The following is a 13084-nucleotide window of genomic DNA, read 5'->3' as shown; positions in this document are numbered from 1 at the left end:
TTGTCATTATTTGCGGAGGATGGCATGAGAAAAGGTACTAAGTCGTCTTTGTTTAATGCCTTTACACCGGTGGAACGATCCTCTAACACCAGCGCCAGGAGTCATTTTGTCATTGACGGTGGTTTTCTTTTACATAAAGTAGTTTGGGATCGAAATTCATCCTTCAATGATATAACTACTAAATATGTCAAATATGTACAAGAACACTTTGGGCTCTCTGCAAGCATTGTGTTTGACGGTTACTCGGACGACCCTGATATTGCAGGAACAAAGTCTTGGGAGCGTTTGCGCCGCACGAAAAAACACCAGTCGACAGAAGTAATATTTAACAAGAACACTATACCGACGTTATCACAAGAGAAATTTCTTGGTAATGAGAAGAACAAATCTAACTTTATTATACTTCTTAAAACTGCATTCTCGGAAAAAGGTTTCACTGCTGACCAAGCAGAATCAGATGCAGACACTCTTATCGTTCGCTCTGCTCTTGCTGCATCTCCATTATTCGATACCGTTACTATTGTAGCTGAAGATATTGACATACTGATATTGCTCACAGCACTTGGTAGAGAACAAGCAAATGTATTTTTTTTGAAACCATCAAAAGGACGAACAGCAGAACAATTATATTGTGCGTCAGGTTTTATTTACGGAGATGTCATTGCGGACAACTTGCTGTTTCTTTTTCAGGATGTGACACAACTTCAGCTCCTTACAATATCGGTAAAATGAAATTTTTGAAAACCCTGGAAAAACATTTAGAGTTTGCAAGTGGAACGGCTTTGTTTCTCAACAAGAGAGTTGACCCTGCTTTACTCATTGTAATTGGTGAACGTTTTTTTATCTCTTTATACGGTGGTAATAAAGATGATAATTCTCTTGATAGCCTAAGATACAAACAATTCACCAAGGCAGTGACAAAAAGTACATTTAACTTATCTTCACTTCCTCCAACACAAGACACAGCTCGCTTTCATACGTTACGAGTCTACCATCAGGTCCAGTCGTGGCTTGGTAATTACATTGATCCTGAAGACTGGGGCTGGAAAAAAAGTGGAAAATTATTGATGCCAGTGCAGAGTTCTAAACCTCCAGCACACCCTGAGCTTCTAAAATTGATCTTTTGCAAATGCAAAGGAAACTGCGGAGCGATGTGTGGATGTCGAAAAGCAGGGCTAAAATGTTCTGCAGTGTGCTTCCATTGTTCTGGAGAGACTTGCAGCAACGTAATGGAGCTCTCAGAATTAATAAATGAAAATGACTTTGACGATGAACCGCCGACATTAACACCCCTTCCTTCTCCAGTTCCCCCACTGATATTTAATTCAGGAAGCCGATCAGATGCTGAGCCGCAGCCTGGTCCATCGAAAAGACTGAGGACGGAGTAGTTCAAATTTAGAAAATCATCGTGGATTATGCCTATTGGGGATACCACGTAAAAAAAAACGCGCCTCTAGACTCTACCTCGTGGGTGGTGGGGAAAAGAGTCAATAATTAATTATTCATAATTAAAAAAATTATAATAACAAAATTAAAAAAAAAAAAAAATAACGGATATATGTATAGTTAAGAGTACTGAAAAATAGTACTCACTTCGGAGCGCTGTAAAACCTTAGCTATTGACTTAATGAAAAAATGTTGCTAATAAAAGTTGTTCCTTAAAAAACGATCAACAAAAATGGTCTGAATTCATTTTTTCGTAAAATGATAAAAAAAAAAGTTATATCGAAAAATATAAATTTTTTTTTCGAATTTCTGAACATTTTCACCTATAACTTTTTTATTTATAGTTCTACGACAAAAAGTTACTGGACCAAAGTTGTAGAGAATTTAATTTGCAACAAAAAATGTTAATAAATTTTTTTTATCAGAAAAATAGTTTAAGAGATATTCCGTAAAAACCATTTCAACCCCTATTTTCAAGATGGCGGCCGTGGGACAAGGGTGGCGACCCCACAAACTTGGTTTTAGCTTTACACTGACCCCCCCTACACATCAAAAAAATAAAATTGCGTCCTCTAAAAAACGCAACCCCAAATGTAACTTTTCAGTGGACTATTTTCCTTTTGTTTCAGTGGATAATCCGCCTCCCAAGAATCCACCAATTCTTGGAAGAGACCAGAGCTCCTCTCCCCATGGCCGCCAAGCTAATTCGTTTCGTAGACATGTATAATGAATCATTAGATCATCAGGCTTAGTGTTGTTTTGTTTGTAAACAAAGCCAAGTAATTGTATTTACTGTTTGTCAAATATCATCAAACATTTTTTTTAAATAAGTCTCGGTAGTTGCTAAGCTTATAGTTCTTTATTGGTGTACAGTAGAAATACTTATATGGGTTCAATGTTTAACTAATTTGAATACATTTGCAAATTAAATTGCAAAAAAATCGATTAGTTTTTTTTATTTTTCGTCATGGCGTATGACCCTGGGTAGTAGCAGAAGCCCTAACGATTTCGTCTCTGATTTAAAAAGTCGGATGGAGATTTTACGTCCCATACCCGCATCAAATCACGCACAAAAACCATCTTTCATTTTTAAAGACTTGCCAGAAGCTACACACGTTCTACTTCGAGACGATACAGTGAGACGTCCTTTACAAGCTTATAAAGTCAGACTGACCATACAGCTCTTTCACCCACCCCAATTTCCCTAAATTTTGAAACCCCATGTCCCAGTGCACCTGTCACCACCAGATCTGGGAGACGTGTTAGATTTAGAAATATGTTACTTATAAATTTTTTATATATATTTTTTGTTTTTGTTTTTTGTTCATATATTATTTTGTAATGTTTTTTATCTGTATACTCATATTTTCTTCGTAGGGGGGTGGTGTGGCGTTTCTTATTTATATGTTTTCAATTACGACAACACTACTAGAGCAGGCTCCAAGGAGATCTACCGTCTGGTGCAGGTGCTGTCGGGGCACAGGATAGGATAGGGCGTGAACCGGCCCCCTCTTGCCACCACTGCAGCAGCCAACTTGACACGGCTCAACACACGTTGGTCGAGTGTCCAGCATGGACAGCCGAAAGGAGGCCTCTCGAGGGCTTGCTGGGTACAAACAACGAGTTGAACCTGCCAACCCTCGTGAAAATGATGGTCGCTGATGACGCGAAATGGAGTATTGTCGCAGCCTTCTGCGAAACAATAATGAAGGCGAAGGAAGATGCAGAGAGGGCCCGGGAAAATGACCCAGCGGCGGACCCTCTGCGTCGGCGCAGACCTGGCAGACGCAGGCGTCTATACGTCCAGCGCCAGCCCTAAAACAAGAGCCAAAACAAACACAGGGGGGAGGTTTACGTAGAGACGAGCATACTATAGTTATGCTCGCTGCAAGTAAACCGGCCCCCCCCCTGCGATGGAAGGCGGATTGCCCGATAATAGGGCGACGTTATCATTACACGATACCGTCGCCTATTGTCATGTATGGGCTTAGACGAGTCGCCAAGTTGCGGCAATCACCATGTAGGCGGTGGGGGTACAAGGCCTAGCTGTTAACCCCTGCCGTTGGGTTTTAGTGGGTATGGCTTTTGCGAGTCCCACATACCCCCTCATACAGAAAAACTGTAGAGGGGGATGCGTAAGTGCATTTTCCAACGTAAAAAAAAAAGGCTCCAAGGAGATGTTCGTTTGCAAAAATAGCGGACCTAAATCTGACTTCTGATATATATTGTATAGATCCCAGACATCCTATAGACAGATTTTGCCAACCAGTTTTGTGGTCCCCCTCCCCCCACCCTGGTAATTAAATATGGCATACAAAGAAAAAAATAAAAATTTCCAAAACATGCCGTGTGGGGTATTAAATGAAAGAGCTTATTGAGTAGATCCACTGTTGTTTTTCACCTTGTTTCTGGGTTTCATAGAAGAATAGAAGAATAAGAATAAAATACATTTATTAGAATCACCAAAGTACCACCACCACATAAAACACTATAGAAAATAACAAGATAAAAAAACTTAAAAGCTAAAAATCTAATAAAATAGATGGTTGTTGCATCGCCTTTAGATATTTCATGTATCCGTAAAATGTTGTTATGATATCCTGTTTAATTTTTGGAAAAATACCGTATCATTATGCACAGAATTTTATCTGTTCATATGTCCGTTAGTTTCATCTACAATAAGTGAATATGCAGCATCATCAACATCATTTATTACATCATTACTGGACCATGAACGTTTTTTATTAGCATGCTGGATTTAGTTCTATTTAGTTCTGTGTATTTTTAACGTCCCCAGAACTTCTGATTTCAGATCAAGACATGGCAGGATTTCACCTAAATGATGATGACATTTTGAATAGCACTATGTTCAGCTATATAAGTAGCTATTTTTAAATCCGCAGTTTTGTTATTCTTCGAAACTGTTTTTACAAAAGGCAATTGCTGACAGGACTTCGCCGCTTTATCTAATGACACAACTTTTATGTGTTTTTTACTCTTTGCGTGAAAGTTAAGTTCGTTCTTGTGGGGTATAGTTCTTGCAATTCACGACTGCGATCGGTCTTTAGTTGTGGCAAAAACGTATCTGTATACTTGTTAATGTGTGCGTGCACGCAGTAATATGTAGAGTTGACAAATAAAAATTGAAGTTCGTTTTTTTTCTGTTATAACTATTTAGGGAAGTAATTGATAATAAGACAAAGTTTTATTAGTAGTATTATTTAAATTATTCTTCTTCATTCAAAGTTTCGCCATCTTCGGTATCGCTGACACGTTTCACCTACACAAACTCTAAAGTCGTAATCTAAGTACTTCGTGTATTCCTTTTCGACTTTTTCTACATGCTGCAAGACTTGTGTCTTAGACCAGGTAGTGTTTTCAATATTATTCAACCCATCATGTCTGCAGTCATATTTTGTTCAATGTTTTTCGAGGCAATCTGGTTTTCCAAAATGCCCCAGATATTCTCGATCGCATTCAGCTCGGGGTGATATTCGAATTGAAATTTGAATTAATATTTCGAAGCCCTTGCTTCTTATTACCTCGTCGATTTTAAATGTTATAAAACGCTCTTTTTTATTAGATCATACAGTTCTATTATTATATTTTTAGAGAAATTTTATCAAATGAAATACCATTTACTGTCAGCCACTTTTCCATATCGCCGTTACGAGAATGAGACGTGCTGCGAGTGTTGTGGTAGGATGCGTAATCCATCAAAATAACAGAATTTTCTGGAAAATTCTCAATCATCGGCAATAGCTTCTCTTGTAGCGATTTCCCATAATTTTCATAATTCATGTTTGATTGATAATCTCCAATTGTAGATGCTGCTTTGTAAACCAATGGGGCATTTGGAACAAAACCACAATTGTTACCTGCATGCCCTATAATAAATCGAGTCTGTACTTAATTTCTTTGAAAATGGCGTATCCTTTCTTTTTATGACTTTTGAGGGTCCAAGTATTTTGTCGTACGTGAGACGTAAGTGCGTATGTCTCGTCAGTATAAATAATAGGACGGCAACCGTTTATGAACTTTGTTCAAATAATTAAAACGCCAATACTGTATTTCATATCTTTCTTGTAACACTTGGCGGCATTTGTAACCCATATTTATGAGTAAAGAGTTAACACTTTGTCTCAAAACAGACTGAAGTTTTGTCAAAGTCTTTGTTGAAGCCCGAAAGTTGAAATTCCGAGATGATAGTTTTGCACAGCAGTTCGAATCGCTTCAAGGTTCCAATTATCGAAATCAAATTTGCTCTCTCTTTTACGTCGTTTTATCATTGGTGAAGTTAACCTGGCGGAAGTTGATGGAAGCTCTTTTTCCTCTTTCAAAATATTTGTTACAGTGCGTTCACTGACCCCCGTTGCTTAGACGATACGTTTGGCGGTATATTAGCCAAGGGAGTCAAATCACATTTTTCATAATTTGTTGACTTCATGAAATTATATTCTTCTTGAAGAAAGTGTAATACGTTGGCGATAATTGCTCGTCCTTAGAAATAATAAGAATTAACATTAAATACTAAGTTCTGTACCAAACATTTTAAACATACCTTTTACTAAAAAAAAATGTTTTACCTCACTAAGAATAACTTTTCGCTTTTTATCGGGATCTGACATGCTTACGGTACTTCGTAGCCTTTAGCGTCGTGGTAACAATAAGCACAAGTGACCTGACCGGGCGCGTGCTCGCGACTGACCGCTCCGTCAGGCACGCACACTGACAAACCGTACATGCACACGTCTAACTACAGCCAAGGGCTGACCGCAGTCGTGAATTGCAAGAAATATACTACTGCATGCAACTCGAAAATTATCCCGTGGGAACATAAAATCGGGATAAAAACTATCCTATGTGTTAATCCAGGTTATACAGGGTGTAAGGGAGACCTGGTCACATCACTTCAGTGTGGATAGGTGACATCCTCACATGAAATTTGGTATGGTTTTTTTTTCTTAACTCTAAATATTAAAAAAAATACGACTATTTTAATTTTAACTTTACAATTTTAGTCATATTTTTTTAAAACACTTCTGTACTCGATTGTACTTAACCGATTTTGATGATTTTTTTTTAATTTTGTTGCTTAATCAATGTACTTGCAGATGAAAACAAATGTACTAGTATTCCCTAGTAAAGGGTATACAAAGTTGCAAATTCTGATGGTGTACCAACAAAGGTGTGTAAAGAATTTTTTAAAAAAATATTTCAAGTAAGTGATGGTCGAATCGCTAGATTGCTTAAAAATAAGTTGTCTGTTTCGACTCCACCACAAGACCAAAGAGGAAGACATATACCAAAAAATAAAACAAGTGATGATCAAGTTCAAAATGTAAAGTCATTTATAGAAAAATTTCCAACATATGAATCCCATTACACTTTACATAAAAGTTCAGATAGACTATTTTTGCCTCCAGAGTTGAACATAACCAAAATGTACTCTTTATACTGTGAACAGAGTGCTACCTTACCTCTATCTTATTACATGTTTACTAAAATATTTAATGAAAATTTTAATTTATCATTTCATCCACCAATCAGTGACTCATGTAAAAGGTTTGACATGTTGAATATAAAGATGCAAGCTTGTGATAATGAGGAGGAGAAAAGCCATCTTGAAACTCAGAGAAAGCTCCACTTACTAAAAGCAGATTCTGCAAGAAATAATTATAATAAAGATAAAGAAGAGGCTAAAGTAAATGGTAACACCACAGTATTAGTATTCGATTTGATGAAAACATTACCTACGCCTATAATTTCAACAGGTATCTGTTATTACAAGAGACAACTGTGGACTTAATGTCTTGGAATCCATGATGCTGCTACTGATAAAGTCACTATGTGTTTATGGGATGAAACAATTGCATCCAGAGGTCCCCAAGAGATAGGATCTTGTTTGCTGAGATATATTAAAGAAAATGTGACTACCAAAAAACTTATTCTTTACTCTGATCAATGTGGTGGGCAAAACCGGAACATAAAAATGGCAGTTTTGTGTCAGTATATAACAGCTCACCCAGATTTTGTAGTTGAAAGCATTGACCACAAGTTCTTTCTTAGTGGTCATTCTTACTTAGCTTGCGACCAAGATTTTGGGTTGATTGAGAAGAAAAAGAAACTATTTAAAAATATATTTGTCCCTGATGATTGGGATGAAGTAATTAAAGCTGCAAGGAAAAAAGAGCCTTTTGTTGTTATATAAATGAAAAAAAGAACACTTCTTTTCTACAAAAAGACTGGAAATGAATATTACCAACAGAAAGATTACCAGTGAGGGCTCCAAAGTAAAGTGGTTAAGCATTCAATGGCTAAAATACCACCAAATGCACAAGCATAAAATATTTTTCAAGTAGTCAAATAATGAAGATGTGCTTTTTGAGTATGTTGATTTAAGCAAGAGGAATACCACTGATATAACTGAACTAGAACTTCTATATCCTGATGGAAAAGCAATCAGTAAAGAGAAAAAGAAAGATTTACTGGATTTACTTGATTATATTCCACCAATTCATCATCAGTTTTACACTTCTATTAAAGTCAGCCCTATAAGCAATACCATACATCTCACCCAAGAGAATAACGACAGTGATAGTGATTAAATTTAGGATTTACTCTTTATTAATAATAAATAGTTCTGACCTAAGTTTGTGTTCTCATTTATTCTTTGATACTTCTTAATGCCATAGTGGCCTATCTGTAAAAAAAAACCGTAAATCCGGTAGATAATTTAATTTTAAATATGCAATAAATAAATGCGTAATTTTATAATTCATAACACGTAGTAAAATACAATACCTTCATTAGAGTAATTTATTAAAAATGAGTTTGAAAATGACACATTTTGACTTTCCTCTGTATTGTAAAACATGTTTTTTGTAGTTAGGCTACTCTGGTTCTAGCAGCCTCAATTGTAAAGTTAAAATTAAAATACAGTCAAAACCGTTTATGGCGACATCGTTAAGAACAACATACCGGTTAAATTGACCAAAATCAAAGGTCCTGGCTGAATGTTATATGACCGCCTTATCGAAAACATTGGTTTTTACGACATTGTTTACTACGACATACCGCATTACCACATTTGGTTAATATTTTCGGAGTATTATATCTGTAGAACGACCGGCTCTGCTGTATTGTAAACAATTTGAATAGGTAACTGTATCCACATCTGGCACGGTATAATAGTCAATGGCTATTATCGTAAAAGTAATCAAAGTTTAGGGTCTTTTGTAATTCTTAGAAACAAAGCACATGCATGCAGTAGCCTGAAGGCCCGCTTCGTCATATCTCTTTCTCTTAAGTCAGTTTGTTACTTATCTTTTCACAAGGCACACCAAAACATATTGTTGAGTTAACTGTGAAAATTGTAACATGTCGCAAAAAAGAAAACAAATCAATATCGAAGAAAAATCGCGTATTATTTCAAAGCTACCTGGCAAAAGAATATAGTGTATCACACTCGACAATTTTAACCGTTTGGAAAGAAAGGGAGAAAATTCAAATCCGGTTGTTACAACTATCGGTTTTTACGACTCAATATGACTAGTCCCTTCGATGTCGTTATAACAGATTTTGACTGTAGTCGTATTTTTTTAATATTTAGAGTTAAGAAAAAAAAACCATACCAAATTTCATGTGAGGATGTCACCTATCCACACTGAAGTGATGTGACCCGGTCTCCCTTACACCCTGTATACTATCTGTATACCAAATTTCATCCAACCACAGTAATAACAAAAAGTAACTATGTTAGACGTTGTTTAAAATTACATAACTACTTATATATTAATACTTAATATCCTAACCTTAAATCTTAACCTGTCAGAATTATCCCATGTTCTTTACAGTATTCACTTAGATTAAAATTAATATGCGACGAATGACCATCCAGAAAAAGAACAACTGGATTTGGATTCCTTTTTCTTTTAACCATGGGTGAAAGACATTTGTGATGTACTCATAAAATGCATCACTGGTCATCCACCCTGAATTGAATTAACCAATGATGGAGGTATTGTCCCATCAGCAGCTATTGAAAGTAAAACCGTCAAACACTCTTTCTCGTCGTCGGTAGTTCGACTGTACACTTTTTTCGAACTTTTTCTGACCAGTACTTGCTTTTCCTGGGGCGACAGATAGAATCCACTCTCATCACAATTGAAGATACGTTTAGGGTCCTGGAGAAGTTCCATTAAATCGTTTTCAACAAAATATTGCCGTATTTTTGAGAACCAGCTTCTAATATTTTCTTCCGAAACTATCGCTCTGCATGTCGTGAGCGATTGTGGGACTCGAAACCTTCGGGTGGCGAACAAGAAACCCATTATGGCTCTGCGCAGACGGCACACTTTTTGTGCGATCGAGTCTGCGGCGCACAAAAAGTCTGCATGGCGCGCAAAAAGTCGGTCGCGGATTTTTCACAGACTCAACGCACACGACGCACATCTTCGATCATTTTGTCGACAGAGCTGTAGGGACGTAGACGCTATGGAAATCGTGCAGAGATCGCGAAGTATTATTTTGTACATGAATTACAGAAAAAGAAGAAATAGAGAATTTTGGGTACATCCTATACTTTCGGAAAGATTACTGAAGGGACAGTTCCATACTAAACATTCAATTCTGAAACAACATCCGGCAATTTTTTTCAAATTTTATAAAATATCTGTTACTACATTAATACTAAGTAAATAAAATATATATATTTATATAATCATAATTATATTATTTATTATTTCTCTTAGTAACAAACTAAGTTTTTTATTATTCAAATGACAAATAGGTTTCTGAGGTACTTATTATTTAAACCAAAACATTATGAACAAAGATTTTCTTTTATTAATTAGGGAAAATAACAAAACATAAAAATTTATAAGAATTACGTGGATTTTCATGGCAGCAAATTTTTTTAGTATGTTGTACTTTTAAACAATAATATAGGTACACATAAATGTCGATCACAATATAAGTGACAAGTGAGTTCCCGGTCCCGTGGGATTTCCGGGATTGCGTCAATTTCCCGGGATAAAAAGTAGCCTATGTCCTTTCTCGGGTTTTTATACCCGTTTTACCCGGGTTTTTATATCTCTATACCAAATTTCATGAAAATTGGTTCAGTAGTTTATGCGTGATTGAGTAACAGACAGACAGACAGAGTTACTTTCGCATTTATAATATTAAGTATGGATGACAGCTCGTTGACTGGGCAAATAATAAAACAGACTGTAGATGATGAATATATTGATGGCGACACAAATCGTTCACCAAGCAAAAAGAAGACTATAAAAGTTACAATGTCGTCAAGAAAATTAGAAAATATTGAATCGCAAATGATTGAAGAATTGAAAAAGCCAGAAAGACACATCTCCTGACGATAAATTCTTTATATCCTTTGTTCCATATTTAAGCGATGTCTGAGAGCAAGAAAATTGATTTACAAATGGATATATTAAATTCTATAAAAAAAATTAAACAAAATCGCGGTCAAGCAAGGAGTACCCCGGATACTTATACACTATCTAAATCTAAAGCTAGCGATGAAAGGACATTTATTATAAGGGAACAACACAAGATCCAACAACAAAGAATAATTAAAAACAAACTTTGCAAACGCCTTTTATGATAAAAAACTCACAGCCATCTACATCCCAGTCTACAGTGCCTGGAAACGACCAACAGTTCCTGACTCAAGAATCTTCACAATCCATCACCACAGAACAGTAAGAACAAATAGAAGTGCTATAATGTCATAATTATTATGAAAACCACTGTCGCCAAACACACACATTTAAACCGATAGTTAAACAGTACACTACAAGTAATCAATGCCTTTGATTGGACAGCTTAATTTGAGTAAAAACTGACTTAGGTTAAAAATTCAGCATTTCAATATGTACCCTAATGCACAATGTTACGGTTTAATTTAGTATAACACCCCTAGGTATATTAGCTGTTTTATTTCTCTTTGCTCAGAAATTCCAAATTCGAAAACATTCAGCTATTCCACAAAAGAGGGCGTTAGTTTTCGATAGATATTTCAACCTCACCACATAGAGATAAGGTTGAAATTTGTGTCACTCTACATTAATGACATTAACTTGATATTAATCTGATGCTATGCCCTAAGGGATGTCAGCCTTGTTATCGATAATGCGTTTTTTTTTCTTTCTATTATATGAGTATAATATAATGTGTCACATTTTGGAGTATGTTTATTACTACTAAGTACGTCTTTATATATTATATTATTAAATAAAAAACGGAATAGAATAGTATAAATCTATATTTACAAAATACAAACAGAAAATATGCATTATTTTAAATCTTTGAACTGCCGTAGGTTTGATGTGTCGGTGGCCTTTGTTAGACTGCTTAGTGCTGTTCGGCATCCAGTTAACTCCTCCCGTTGCATTTATCCAATTCTCTTTTAAATTAGCCTCTTTGGGAAATCTTGTTCAATGGACAAGATTTTTGAGTACCATAGAAAATTGAAACCGTATTTTCTTAATCAACTAGCACTCTTAAGAATACATACTTTTTATTACTTTTATGTTTTATTTGACCTATTAATGTTCCAAATAATGATTACCTATAATAGTGACAAAATAGCTTGTTTGCTATATCTACATTTTATACACAGATAAGTCACTTTGGCAGTAGGTTCTTTTTTAAATAAATAAAAATGGTTTATTTGGAAACAATACATAAAATTTTAGAAAAAAAAATGGTTGTTAGGTCAATTGTTTATTAAAAAACACTTAATAAAAAAGCAATAGCAATAACAATAAAGGTATTCTTAGTCGCTATCAATGTCATCTTCAACATCTATGACAAAGGTAAGATGTCTGCAAGTTATAATTTCCCAAAGCATAAAAGCTGTTGAACAGAATTATTTGCTGAGCAGGCAGAATCTTTTCATGACACTTATGTTGGCAATTGCACTCACGAGCAGTATCAATTTGTTTTGGTGGCACTAGAACACCTTTAACATTAATACATATATTCCTCACCTCATGAACACTTTTCTTTTCTCACATTCTTCTTCCATTTGCTAGGTTGTTTCACTCTTTTTCTAGGTTTACATTGAACTGGAGTAATTTCCGAAGTTATGTACATTATTTGGGGATTGGTTTTCGTCACCTAAATTCTCAATTTCTCTAAATCAATAGTATATGCTGTCGAATTACGTCCAGATGGTTGGTATTCTGAACCAGAGTCTTGAAATGGATCTTCTTCTGCTTCAAACCCAATGATTTCTGTAAACAATGAAAACTCTTGGAATACTAGTAGTAGTAGTAGTCTTAGTTCCGTGCTACTAATAATAGTAATTGTGACCGCGAAAGCTTAAAATCATATGTAAAATATACTGGCATTAAAATAGCAATAAAAATAACATCAAAATAAAACAGTTAAAGACTCATTACAAAAAAAACTAAAAACTATTATAGAAAGACTTTTATGGCACTTTGAATTGCAAAGAATCTGACGTTTATTTCTCCATTGCTTTTTTAACGTCCCACGAATTGCTATTATTTTTTTGTCCGTTATGTTCTTTCTTTGCCTTGAAGGATACCTTGTGTCTGTCTTAAGTTGTGTCAGTTTATAACACATGTTCCTCATTACAGTGCCA

General features: G+C 35.4%; 1 protein-coding gene and 1 pseudogene across 2 annotated transcripts in view; both read right to left on the bottom strand.

The window, feature by feature from the left end:
• LOC149476771 (E3 ubiquitin-protein ligase SH3RF1-like) overlaps positions 1-13084 on the bottom strand; it is a 386219-nt gene that overhangs the window by 240955 nt on the left and 132180 nt on the right. The gene's annotated exons all lie outside the window — the stretch shown is intronic.
• Positions 2074-8350, bottom strand: LOC149476781 (uncharacterized; annotated as a pseudogene). The gene is made up of 2 exons (XR_016317706.1): positions 8251-8350; positions 2074-8149 (listed from the first exon to the last, which is right to left on the bottom strand). The product of XR_016317706.1 is annotated as an uncharacterized LOC149476781 (transcript).

Source organism: Colias philodice, chromosome 26, assembly GCF_061535455.1.
Source record: "Colias philodice isolate Cphi_HAF_F1 chromosome 26, ilColPhil1 Martin Lab GWU primary, whole genome shotgun sequence".
NCBI classification, from domain to species: domain Eukaryota; kingdom Metazoa; phylum Arthropoda; class Insecta; order Lepidoptera; family Pieridae; genus Colias; species Colias philodice.
This window is presented reverse-complemented; position numbering and strand designations above follow the sequence as displayed.